Source organism: Diadema antillarum, unplaced genomic scaffold, assembly GCF_040938485.1.
Source record: "Diadema antillarum isolate AM-2024a unplaced genomic scaffold, OU_Dant_1.0 scf00000099, whole genome shotgun sequence".
Classification (NCBI taxonomy): domain Eukaryota; kingdom Metazoa; phylum Echinodermata; class Echinoidea; order Diadematoida; family Diadematidae; genus Diadema; species Diadema antillarum.
In genome coordinates this window covers 653,124-666,174 of record NW_027270988.1, presented here as the reverse complement: position 1 = coordinate 666,174, position 13,051 = coordinate 653,124, and positions in this window count along the sequence as shown.

Below are 13,051 nucleotides of genomic sequence, written 5' to 3'. Positions count from 1 at the left end.
CTAGTAAATGCTTGTGCTAGCCTTTTACTCGAATCCGTATGCATAAAAACAAGCAATTGCTTAGAGACCAAGCATTTGCTTAAAAACGTATGCATAAAACATACCTTTTGCTAGTTCTTGCTAGCAATTGCTTACGGTTTTCCAAGCTCTGTAAAATAAGCTTGAGCTTTTGCTTATCTGGGACGTTCCTTTTTAAGTATCATCTTTATATTCATGGAAGAAAGACCACACTTGTGAAGGAGTGATATAAATCCACAAGAAATTACTCTTAAGTAGAGTAAGAAATGTTTCATTTCAACAACGGGAATGTCCAGTGGTTAGCACGCAAAATTTGATGAAAAACAGGTAGGATGTCTCACTTCGGTGGAGAGCAAGGAGACGTCTCTCCACGTTCGATCTGGCAGATGCGGGCTATTGTAAGCAGTGATGGGAATCAGCCAGTAATACGAGTGTGTGTATAGTTGTGTGTGTGTGCGTCTGTGTGTGCATTTATGAGTGTCATTTCATAGCTCTTCTGCTATGTCAGGAAATGTTTCTGCACACACATGCCCTTTCAAATACACTGTACATGCTGCCACACTCGCCTTTGTTCTTGTGTTCGCACAGGCGTGACGTCCCTTTTGTCGAAAACGCAAGCAATTGCTTCTGCGGGACAAGCAAAAGGTACTAGGTGTTTCAAAAAACATTTCCCACTTTTGATTCTTAATAATTCAAAAACTATATATCAGATAACATTGTCATTGATATGAGTGATAGCTGAATAGTGTACAATTTGGTTGACGGTGGTTTGAATATGAAAGCATAAATAAGTTTCATGAAATTCATGATTAATTTCACAGTTAGGTTCCAGACTTTGCTCATTTTCAACCCTCTGTACAAAATTTCACTTTGCACAGGGGTCAATGGGTGTGTATGGGAGTGTGTGGTTAACACCCTGACAATGGTCCTGAACAATGGCCAGGGTTTGAATGCTTCATTATTCATTCATGAGAAATTCCACTATCACAGCTAGTCTTTATTCAGCCTCTGGCAGTATCTGTGTAAAGTCAAACGCCTGTCGATACTGTCGTTGAGTCGCGTCACTGCTCTCCCTACTTCTGAAAAACAAAATTACAATGAATACCTTCTGTTCTATCGTAAACGTGGTTACAGGAAGTAAAGAAAATCAATTAGAGTATATACACACTTGTGTATATGGAGCCTTAAATAAATCTACTGTGAAACAAATCGCCCCAATGAAAAATGCTGCTGACCTCTTTACTAATAATGATCTCTTTTTATCGAAAAAGCGAAAAAATTTGTCAGACTATTTCATTAGTAGACAGTAAGTATTAAAATGAGGAACTTTAGATCATTTATGCTTATTTATATCCCAAATTTAGTGATATGTGAAGCAAAAATTTGAAAATAATTGCCAGCTGGAATGAAATGTGGTGTTTGCAAGCATTTTACCGTGCATGAATTCAGACTAGCAGTGTCCAGGGCAATCCACATGAATTATTGATTAAGCATTCATGTGCCAGGGAGCCCCAGACTGACGCCTAGTCAACAGGTGGTTCAGGCATGTCCATTGTTCAGGGCCATTGTCAGCACATACTCACATACACATCATTGGTTCCTGTGCCAAGTTCAATATTTGTACAGAGGGTTAAAATTTGACCAAAATCTGAAACCTTACTTCAAAATCAATATTAGATTTAATGAAACTGATTTATGCTTTCACGTGCAAATCACCTTCAACCAAATTGTACACTATCCAGCTATTACTCATATCAATGACAGTTTTATCAAATGAATAGTTTTTGAAATATTTATAATCAAAAGTGGGAAATGTTTTTTGAAACACCTAGTATAAGCACTAGCAAAAGGTTATGCATATGGATTTAAGCAATTGCTTGAGCTAGACCTTTTGCTAGACAAGCTTGTGCTTTTGCTTGAAGCAATTGCTTACAAGCAATTGCTTGTTTTATGCATTCGGCCCACTAACGAGACCCAGTTTGCATTGATAATTTGTCGCTACGTAAGAATAGTTTCGGGTATTATTTCTGTCTTCGTGGTTGTCAGGACACTGGGCCGGATGCATAAACGCTAGCAATTGCTTGTGCTAGCCTTTTACTCGAATCCGTATGCATAAAAACAAGCAATTGCTTGCGAGCAGAAGCTTTTGCTAACAAGCACAAGCAATAAATTGCTTGCTGCCCGCAAGCAACTGCTTAGAGGCCAAGCATTTGCTTAAAAACGTATGCATAAAACGTACCTTTTGCTAGTTCTTGCTAGCAATTGCTTACGATTTTCAAGCTCTGTAAAATGAGCTTGAGCTTTTGCTTAACTGGGACGTTCCCTTTTAAGTATCATTTTCATATTCATGAAAGAAAGACCACACTTGTGAAGGAGTGGTATTAGTCCGTGGGCCAGGCCAGATATTGGTACCATCTGAGGTGGCAAAACCTTTTTGGTGTCATTTTGTTTGTCGGGTATAGATATGCTTATCAAGCTATGATAGCATTTCCAAATGGGTAGCTTAGTCATAATAAATGAAATTTTAACCAATTTGGTCTCGTTGTTATATCCCTATACTTCTGAATCGAAACTAATCGCTATACAAAGACGAGCACTGTCTTCTGTATGTTCCATAGAGCTGTAAAATGCAGCTCTATGGTATGTCCACAGGTGTTCTGTTGTAAACGCGGTGCGCTTAGTCTTTATTCAAGGCAGCGAAGGGAATATCCAAAGGTTATGATGTCCACAGCGCTTAGTCTTCATTCTAGACGGCGAAGGCAATATCCAAAGCGTATGATACAGTGTATATCCTTTTATCTAAAAACAACAACAGCAAAAAAGCAATTCCTCGTGAATTTTACCGTATTTTTCAATTATTTATCATTTTCCGGCGAAAACGCTACGGTGAAAACGCTAATACCACGTCAATGTCGCTTTATTTCCATCCAACAATATAAGATGATGCAAAAACAATGTACCGGTGCACTATACGATACATTATAATGAATAATATTGTAAATGAACAGAGTGATTTTTGTTTAAAACTGATGTATTTGTTGATAGGGTAGTATAAAAACAGTATAGATAATCCCTTTTATGAGGAACTTTAGATATGATAACGGTACATTGGTCTAGATAAAGACTAAGCGCACCGGGTGACAGCTGTCGACATCATAACCCTTTGGATATTACCTTCGCTGCCTTGAATAAAGACTAAGCGCACCGCGTTTACAACAGAACACCTGTGGACATACGGAAGACAGTGCTCTCCTTTCTATAGCGGTTAGTTTCGATTCAGAAGTATAGAGATACAAAAACGAGACCAAATTGGTTAAAAAATCATTTATTATGACTAAGCTACTCATTTGGAAATGCTATCATAGCTTGATAAGCATATCTATGCCCGACAAACAAACTGACACCAAAAAGGTTGTGCCACCTCAAATGGTACCAACAACCCATTTTTCGGGTCTTGGCTCATGGAGTATATACATCTACAAGAAATTACTCATAAGTAGAGTAAGAAACTTTTTCAACAACGGGACTGTCCAGTGGTTAGCACGCAAAATGTGATGAAAAACATGTAGGACGTCTGACTTCTTGAGACCTCTCTCCACGTGCGATCTGGAAGATCCGGGCTACTGTAAGCAGTGATGGGAATCAGCCAGTAATACATGAAAGTGTGTGCGAAATACGAATTTCCGGGTTTTGGCGGCCATTTTAGCGGCCATCTTGAATATCCCAATATCCTCAAGGATGCAAGAGTGGTATCAGCCAGATCCGGATTCAGCACCCTCGAAATTGCTTAGAACCATCAATTGTTTTCAATTTCTCACCATTTAGAAGGAAACACATAGGAATTTCCGGTTTTGGCGGCCATTTTGGCGACCATCTTGAATATCTCAAAATCCTCAAGGATGCAAGAGTTGCATCATCAAGATTTGGATTCAGCACCCTCGAAATAGGGTAAAACCATCAATTGTTCTCAATTTCTCACCATTGAGAAGGAAATACATAGGAATTTCCGGTTATGGCGGCCATTTTGACGGCCATCTTGAATATCTCAAAACCCTCAAAGATGCAAGAGTTGAATCATGCAGATTCGGATTCAGCACCCCCGAAATAGGGTAAACCATCAAAAAATATTGGGTGGACGGTAAAACAAGGTTCCGCCTTTGGCACCCAGACTAAAAGGTATAAGCACAAGCAAAAGGTTATGCATATGGATTTAAGCTATTGCTTGAGCTAGACCCTTTGCTAGACGAGCTTGTGCTTTTGCTTAAAGCGATTGCTTACAAGCAATTGCTTGTTTTATGCATTCGGCCCAATCCTTTAGCATAAAGGTATGCAAGGAATCGGAATATTTCTTTTCTTTTTCATGGGATAGCATAGTTACACATGGATGGAGCTTCCAATACTTGGTTTGGGGCGGTACAGTACAGGTTTTGTGTGTGTTGCAGATGAAGGCGGAATTTGCGGCGTGTTGGTTAGATCAATCTATAGTGTTGGCAAGTCTTGAAAAACGCAAGAACACATTGAGAGTGTCATCTTTGCTTCGAAATATCAAGATATTAAAGATGACTTTTTATAATAATCTTACATGGGTCCGGATATTTGGAGTAATCTCCCAGACAACATGAAGTCTTGCTCAACTAATCAATCTTAAAAAGCTGCAGTATTTGATACATTCATAATGCTCCCCACTCAATTACGTTAAGATGAAATAATATTTTTGGTTAATGATTGTCATTTTTTTCAATCTCTATTTTTTCATCATTCAACTGCATTCTGCACCCACACCTGTCTCCTGCATTCAGTTATCTCTGTTATTTAGTGGAAAAGACTATATATTTTATTTTATGTTTCTGTATAATTATGTTTACTGCTCAATGTGTGCCTATTTGTGTAATGTTATACTATCGTTTTGAATCACTGCACTTGTTATCCTTTGTCTTCGTGCTTTTGAAACTTTTTATTTTATTTGTATTTGATTGTTGGAGGAAATAAATCAAGCCAAAAAGATGTAAATCTTATTGCGACAAGAAAAAAAAAAGATGACCAAACAATCGATTAGCTGAACAATGTTCTGCATAATGCAGTGACAATGTTCTGGTTGGGTAGCTCCATTTGTAGTTTACATGGACGCACAACAGCCATCGGGTCCAGCAGTACCGTTTCCAACATGACAAGAACTCACTTCTAACGCCCCACAATCAAATTCATATTCGATTCCCTAACCAGCAGCCTCCTCTTACAGAATATACTTATGATATAAAGCTACCGAAGCCAGAAAATAACACCTTTCAGACGCATTCTCCAAACCCTTGCACAGAGAAATACGTCATGATACTCCTGCAATTGAATCTATCATCAATCGAAATGCCTTGAAGCTTAGGTCCTCAGTTGAGCTGGTTGCCAACTATTTTATCATGTAAGATATTGATTTGTAAGATTTGTAAGAGTTCATTCACTATCGACCCCCTCTTGGGGTATGAGAGTACAAACATAATTTACAGTAATATGAACACAGGAATGTAAGTGATACTGTACATGTATATGTGAAAATAACAGATATTAAAACTAGATATATCGCTACGGCTACTGATATGCCTCCGCCATAATGCATGGTTCTCCTAATAGGTTTATAGTACAATGTCTTGACAATGTGTGATGACAGTTTCACACAATTGGCAAAATATTAAAATGACAGGTTTGACACAAATGCGCTGAATGTTCACTTTCCTAGAACTAGGTTCAATTGGATGAATGATTAAAATGTCAGAGTGCAGGTATTTGGGGAACTGATGATTTTTACTTGACTTTTGACCCTTTTATAAGTTTATGCATTGAGTAATTTTCAAGGTATTGAGAAAAAGTATAATTTCAGTATCAAATGGGAAAATAGCATTATCTAAACCTGGCCTTTGACCTTTGACCTCACAGTTCCAAAGAGAATCACTGTTAGGTTGAACATGCATAAATATGTAAGTTTCATGATGATACCTTGAGTTACTTTCGAGATATGGAGGAAAAAGTGCAATTTAGCACTTTCACTTGACCTTTTACCTTTAGACCTTTGACCTTTTGGCAAGAAACTTCCCCAAAAATATATATTGGGTAATACATGCCATACATCAAGTTTAAAAAAAAAAAAAACCTTCAGCCTATTGCATTTTAAGGAAAGTAGTGATATTTTGAGGAGTTGACCTTGACCTCTGACCCCTGACCTTTGACCCATGACCCCCAACTTCCCTAGATAATCACTGCCCATCGGTACAAGCATATATACTAAGTTCCATGAAGATACCTTGAACCATTTGCGAGATATGAAGAAAAACATGAAATTTCATTTTTTTCCACAAAATAAACCTGTGACCTTTGACCTTTGACCCTGTGACCCTAAAATCCACACAAAGTATTATCCCCCAAGGATATACCCTCATACCAAGTTTGATGTAAAACCACCACACGGTTCTTGAGATATCGACAAAAACAAAACGGGACGGACGGACGTACGGACGTACGGACGGACGGACGGACAGACGGACGGACGGACGGACGGACGGACGGACGGACGACCCGAAAACATAATGCCTCCGGCCACTTCGTTGCGGAGGCATAAAAAAACAAGTTTACAAATCAAGGCGTAAATACTTCGTATGCGAGTATAGGCTATTACTGTGCGTGTGTGTAATAGTTGTGGAATATCGATATGTTTGACAGTGCGTTTATAACATATCATTTGATTCAAATAAGACCAAGCTTGCTGAAAGTGTAACTAGAAACAACAAAAAGAAATATTATCTGCGTAAGAACCTAGTTGTAGCACGTATTTACTATTATTATTATTTATTTATTTTTTTTTTTGGGGGGGGGGGGGGGGGGGTCTGCTTACCATCATCAGCCCTACCATGATAAGAGCCATCGTCATAGCAGACATGATATAAAAGCATTCTCCATTAAATGGGCAAAGATGTTTGATATGCGTGTATAGAATACGATTCTGATTATTTCACATTATCTAAGAATATGAAGTATTGTATTTGTGTTACATAGTTCGAAACATTAGGATTGTACACTGCGTTTTGTGATATCGTCAATATCATGATTACGTAAGCCTATAAAACATGCTAAAGTGTGTTGGGTTTGCCATTTCTAAATACGAACTGTCAATCATAATGGACTGTCGACTCCAATTGAATGCCACAGGTGGGGGTAAAATTCTGATCAAAATATGAAAAAAAAAACCTGAACCTGTCCGACACGGATAATGAGGAGGTGAAATCGATTAAATTTGGCTCATTTCTGAAAAATCAACTGATATTAAGCAGATAGGGAATGTGAAGGGTAAGTGGAATATGGCGATAAATATACTGAAGCGTGTAAGTGTCACACAATATGTATATAGCAAACAAGGTCGTATTTGTACGTTGGTTGAAATCACACCGGCGTTGATGAGATTTGGGTCCTGAAGGATTAATCATGGACTCTGTTGCCCCCCGTTGTACTTTTTCATCCTCCGGAGTGGTAATTCATACGTACGACTAGTTCTCACCTGTTCACTGTTCACCTGTTCGCTGCTGTAAGTACTTAGTAACACAACACTTGAGTGCGAGGAAGCTTTACTGGTACATAGTCAGCGTGATTTACGCTTCACCAGCACATTGATAGTATGATAAGTAGACTTTAATGCAGCGTAATTCCACACGTTTATTTAAGCTGTAAGAGTAGTAGAGTGATGATGAATAAATAAATCATTGCTCATTGATAAATCTCATCAAAGCCTGACAAATCGAGGGAAATTTATGGAATTTTAAATGTTGAGAAACTTCCAAAAGAAGTCCTACCAATATTCACAGGAATGAATCCCTCGCATCAACATTTTGTTTGTGTGTGTGTGTGTGTGTGTGTGTGGTTGCGTATTTATGTTGTAACGCCCAGTAAGGTAAAATGCTGTAGTTATTATCAAAATTGTCTGCAAAAACTTGATTTTTATCACATCTTATTGACGAAGAAGTAGTTGTAGAATTATGTGGCTGCGACAGTTTGTGAAACTCTGATATTCCCCTAGTGTTTCGGAAATGCAAAAAAAAAAGATCAACAAAACAAAACAGAGATTGTAAATGCCATGGTCTCTCTTCATTTAAAGAAGAATAATCAAATTTGATGATAATTTTCGTTCTCTTGAAGTACCCAATTTTCCATACATGACAACTTCTCTTTTGTTTACACACACCTAAACATACACACACACGTATATATATAAATATATATATATATGTATATATACTGAAAGAAATTAGACCGAGGCGGACGTTGCTCCAACGTGAAATATGCAACCAACAATGAGGCACCGGGCACGTTTGGGAAGGGAACTATCTCTCACACTATATTTATATGTATATGTATATAAACAATATATATATTGATATACATAATATATATATATATATATATATATATATATATATATATATATATTGTTTATGTATGTATTATTATATGAGTATGTAACTCTGGATCCAGCTTCAGGAAGACAGCGTTTGGGAAATGTGTACTGTACAAGCAACGTCAGCAGAAAAGCACGCAATTAGATGGGATATATTTTGGTTAAAACCGATAAGGAGACACAAAATTGTCTCCTTAAAGGTCCTGTTTACGTTTTTGAACAGTGATTTTAAAAAATTAAGATATGGCATTTAAGACATTATGTGTAGGTCTGTTGTACCACAAAACATCCTATCCTATAAAATTTTCGCGATAAAGCCTAAAATATAAGGAGATATCTGTATTTTTCCCAATAAAACGTAACTGTAGACGATTTAGGCTGGAAACATTTTTATTATAACTATTGTTCACATTTTGTGTATTTAACAATACTTAACATCGATTATACAGATTCAAAATTTTACAGTGGTTGTTTCTATCCCTAATTCACTTTTTAGAACTATTTTAAAGCACTAATGCTGGGTTTTTGTTTCCTCTGCAATAGGTAAATTTTGCCTTTAAGGTCGTGTGTCTTCTTTATAATTATAGTAATTATGATCATATCATGTCTCCCTCAAGCGAGATCCATAACTATATATATATATATATATATATATATATATATATGTATATATATATATATATATATATATATATAGAGAGAGAGAGAGAGAGAGAGAGAGAGAGAGCTAGATATAGATAGATAGATAGATAGATAGATAGATAGATAAATGTCCCTTTATAGGGGTAAGAGGACGAATTTCTTGTCTTCCTACCCGAAGGTCAAGAGAGCCGTCAAAATGTAAAATCTTCATGTTACTCTTTTCAAGACCATTTTAGTTGTCAAACACACATTTTATTTGCAATTTCACTCTGAAACAGATCGTGATTTTGGGGTCAGTTGTGCTGCTCGCACTCTACGCCTATCTTCTCCCGTCCGGCGTACCCACTGACTATCTTCTGACCCGGAAGGAACTATACGAACAGACCCACTGGCGACCCGGAAGTAAAAGGAGCACCGGTACGACTGGAGCAGGTATAGTACCGCATTCTGGCTACTTGTCTTTTATGGGAAATGTGGATATTTACTATTCAGATCAAAAATTTCTACGTATCTTATGAGCACTGTTGTACCAAGAAAAATGACTGTAGAATTACTGCTGGACTGTGCGTGTGTTTTTAAAGTGGACCTTTCTTAAATTCTTTCATGTTGATAATGATTAAAATGATTAATCTCTCGCAGTGTTGCAGTTACTTCTTTTATACCTTTTTACGCTTAATGCCGAGTTCAAATGAATTACAATCAGAGGTCATAGAAAAAATAATAATGGCGTAAGCGTGAAGGGATGGTAATGCAAGGATGTTAAAGTGGATGTATTGGTTATTGGCAATTGGTTTCTAATATCAGCAAGAAAGTGTTGCGATCACAGAGGACAACGTACAGTGTGAATAAAAGAGATGGGTGGCAATGAATGGTAAACTGAACCTCGGACGTGTCCACTTGACAATGTGCTTGAGCTACACTCGAAGCCCATTGCGTGTGCAAGGATGGACATAATTCTACGGGTAGTACTATGGGAGAACAAATTGTTTTATGATATTCAAGAGTCAATTCATCTAAACACGAAACAAAACAATTTGATGTGATTCCTGCAGCTAACCCCCGAGTCCCACTGAGCAATGTTGTGTGTAATCATACCGTCCCCTCTAATAAGAGGCAAAACAAAGGGGGGGGGGGGGGGGGTCCCGTGTGTGAGAGAGCCACAACTCATGCACGTAAAAGATCCCGCTGTTAATCATCGCAAAGAGCAGGGTGTTTAACCCGGTGAAGTGGTCCCGCCTTACATCCAACCATCCAACCCGGTGAAGTGGTCCCGCCTTACATCCAACCAATATACAGGTATTAATTTACAAATTAAAAAGATATGGTATTCGTGGTTTAGCACTTTCTTGGATTATTGATTATTTATCCAACAGAAAGCAATATGTACTATTTAAGTCATCTAAATCTCCGAATTCTAATATTGTATGTGGTGTTCCCCAGGGATCAATTCTTGGCCCCCTACTGTTCCTTGTATATATCAATGATATAATAAATACATCAAAAACTCTTAAATTTATACTTTTTGCGGATGATACTAATATTTTTTACTCCCATGAGAACCTCGAAACACTGTTTAATACTCTGAACACGGAAATAGACAAAGTCTCCCAATGGTTTATATGTAATAAATTATCCCTTAATGTCTCTAAAACAAATTTTATACGTTTCAAACCTACTGCTTCACAGAACATTAACAGCAGTTGTAATATTAATATTGATGGATTATCCTTAACTGAAGTAAGATTTACTAAATTTTTAGGAATCACAATTGACTCGAGTTTAACTTGGAACGATCACATTCATACTATCCACACGTCTGTCTCAAGAACTGTAGGAATTTTATATCGACTGAAAAACTTCATTTCTCAAAATTCCCTGACTATTCTATATAATGCATTGATCTTACCACATATCACATACTGTAATATCGTTTGAGGAAACTGTGGATCAACTAAAATTAATCCAATTCTTACCCTCCAAAAACATGCTGTACGTTTGATTACCAATTCCCGTTACTTATCCCCATCCAATCCCCTATTTCGTCAACTAAAAACATTGAAAATTAAGGGTCTTCACACCTTTCAAACTGCTGTTTTTATGTATAAATATACATTTAATTGTCTTCCAAAAATTTTTGATGGCTTCTTCACTCCAAATTCCACCGTTCATTCATATCCAACACGTCAGTCGTCCGATTACCATCTCGAAAACTCCAGAATCATTTTAGCTCAAAAATCATTATAACATAATGGACCAGATATTTGGAATTCTTTACCCCCTAATTTAAAACAATGTACGTTGTTGAACATTTTCAAACGAGAACTAAAAAACACTCTCATAATCCAGTATACTTCTGACACATAAATATTCATACCACCTGGTCAACAAACACCCTAAACAATGAGTTCACGGCCATAACTGAAGTAACATTCCCCTCATCACACTGATACACAAAATAACACTCAACGTACAAACCAAGATTCATCCCAACACAATGCACACCGCACTGCACCGCACGTCCTTCGCACAATTACTTCCCACTCAGTGAGTGGCAAGATTTTCTTTATGTATCTCTTTATTGTGCCCTTCGCACAATTACCCCCCACTCAGTGAGTGGCAAGATTTTCTTTATGTATCTCTTTACCTGGGGCCATCTTCCTCGTCAAGCTTAGCTTATGATGATGGTCCCCTGCATTTCATTTTTATCATTTCCTATTGCTTACTTTCATATATGATATTCGTTCTTGAAAAAAAGAAGAAAATGTATGTAAGATCCAAACGTTACGAATATTAGCTGTGTAAATGGCTATGTAAGTATTTTGTTGATTTGTTGATTTGTATTGATTTTGAAATGCAGAAATAAAAAACTGAACTGAACTGAACTGAACTGGACCCCATATATGGAAGACCAGCTAGTTTATAGGTGATTATGGGCTATCCAGCCATCTTCTCAGATGGAAAATGAAGCAAATAAACAAACTAAGTAACTAAGAATTGGATGAAATGTGTAAAGGTGAGGTTGTTCCAATCATCTGAAAGAAGGATTTCTGACTTTTTTCCCCTTTTCTGATGTATTCCCCAAAGTGACCTGAATCGCGAATATAGTTATTGATTTCATGATTTTATTTTCTTACGGAGTGTCCATAATATCAATTGAAATCGAGCAATTATGAAAGTTGTTTATTCAAACATTGCAGATACATCTGTTGCCTCAGACTACAACAATCTAAATGAATGGACATACGAAAAGATTTGAATGCTAAAACAACTTCATCACTTTAAAACGTCTCAATGACTGTGATCATAAATGCGATCAATTTCTTTTCAGATGTAATCAATTCATCGGTAACAATGGTCGTGAAACCTGAGAGTTCATTACGTCAGAGACGGAACATTCCCGACGCACTCTACCACTTGGCCAGAGAGGTAAAGCCAGATTAAAGGAACTCTATAATGCAAATGCGTGTTGACTTGTGTTGATTCATGATATACCCTGATCATCACTTATGTGGCCAAATTGATATCTATAGAAACCGTTCCATTTGCACCTTACCCTAGATTTGGCATGACCTACCTGTTTCCGGATATTACACCTGCAACAGCTGGATGCAGGGAACCATGCAAGTTTTGCTCAGTCTAGGGGAAGGTGCATTCCAGTGTCTCTTGTTACTTATATCAATACTTAAGAAATGACCGACAGAATGATATCATTGATGGTAGAATCTGTGTTTGGCACGTGTTTTTTTTTTTATCTGTTTGTTTGTTTCTTTCTTTCTTTTGTGTGTGTGTGTGTGTGTGTGTGTGTGTGTGTGTGTGTGTGTGTGGACGTATCCCAGTAATCATGGTGATCTGAAGAAAACTATTATAAAGTATCTAGCACCAGGGAGGTGCACGCTCTCACCTCCCTGCTAGCACATATCTATATATTTTTCGCCCCGCAAGTGATGATCAAGGTAAATG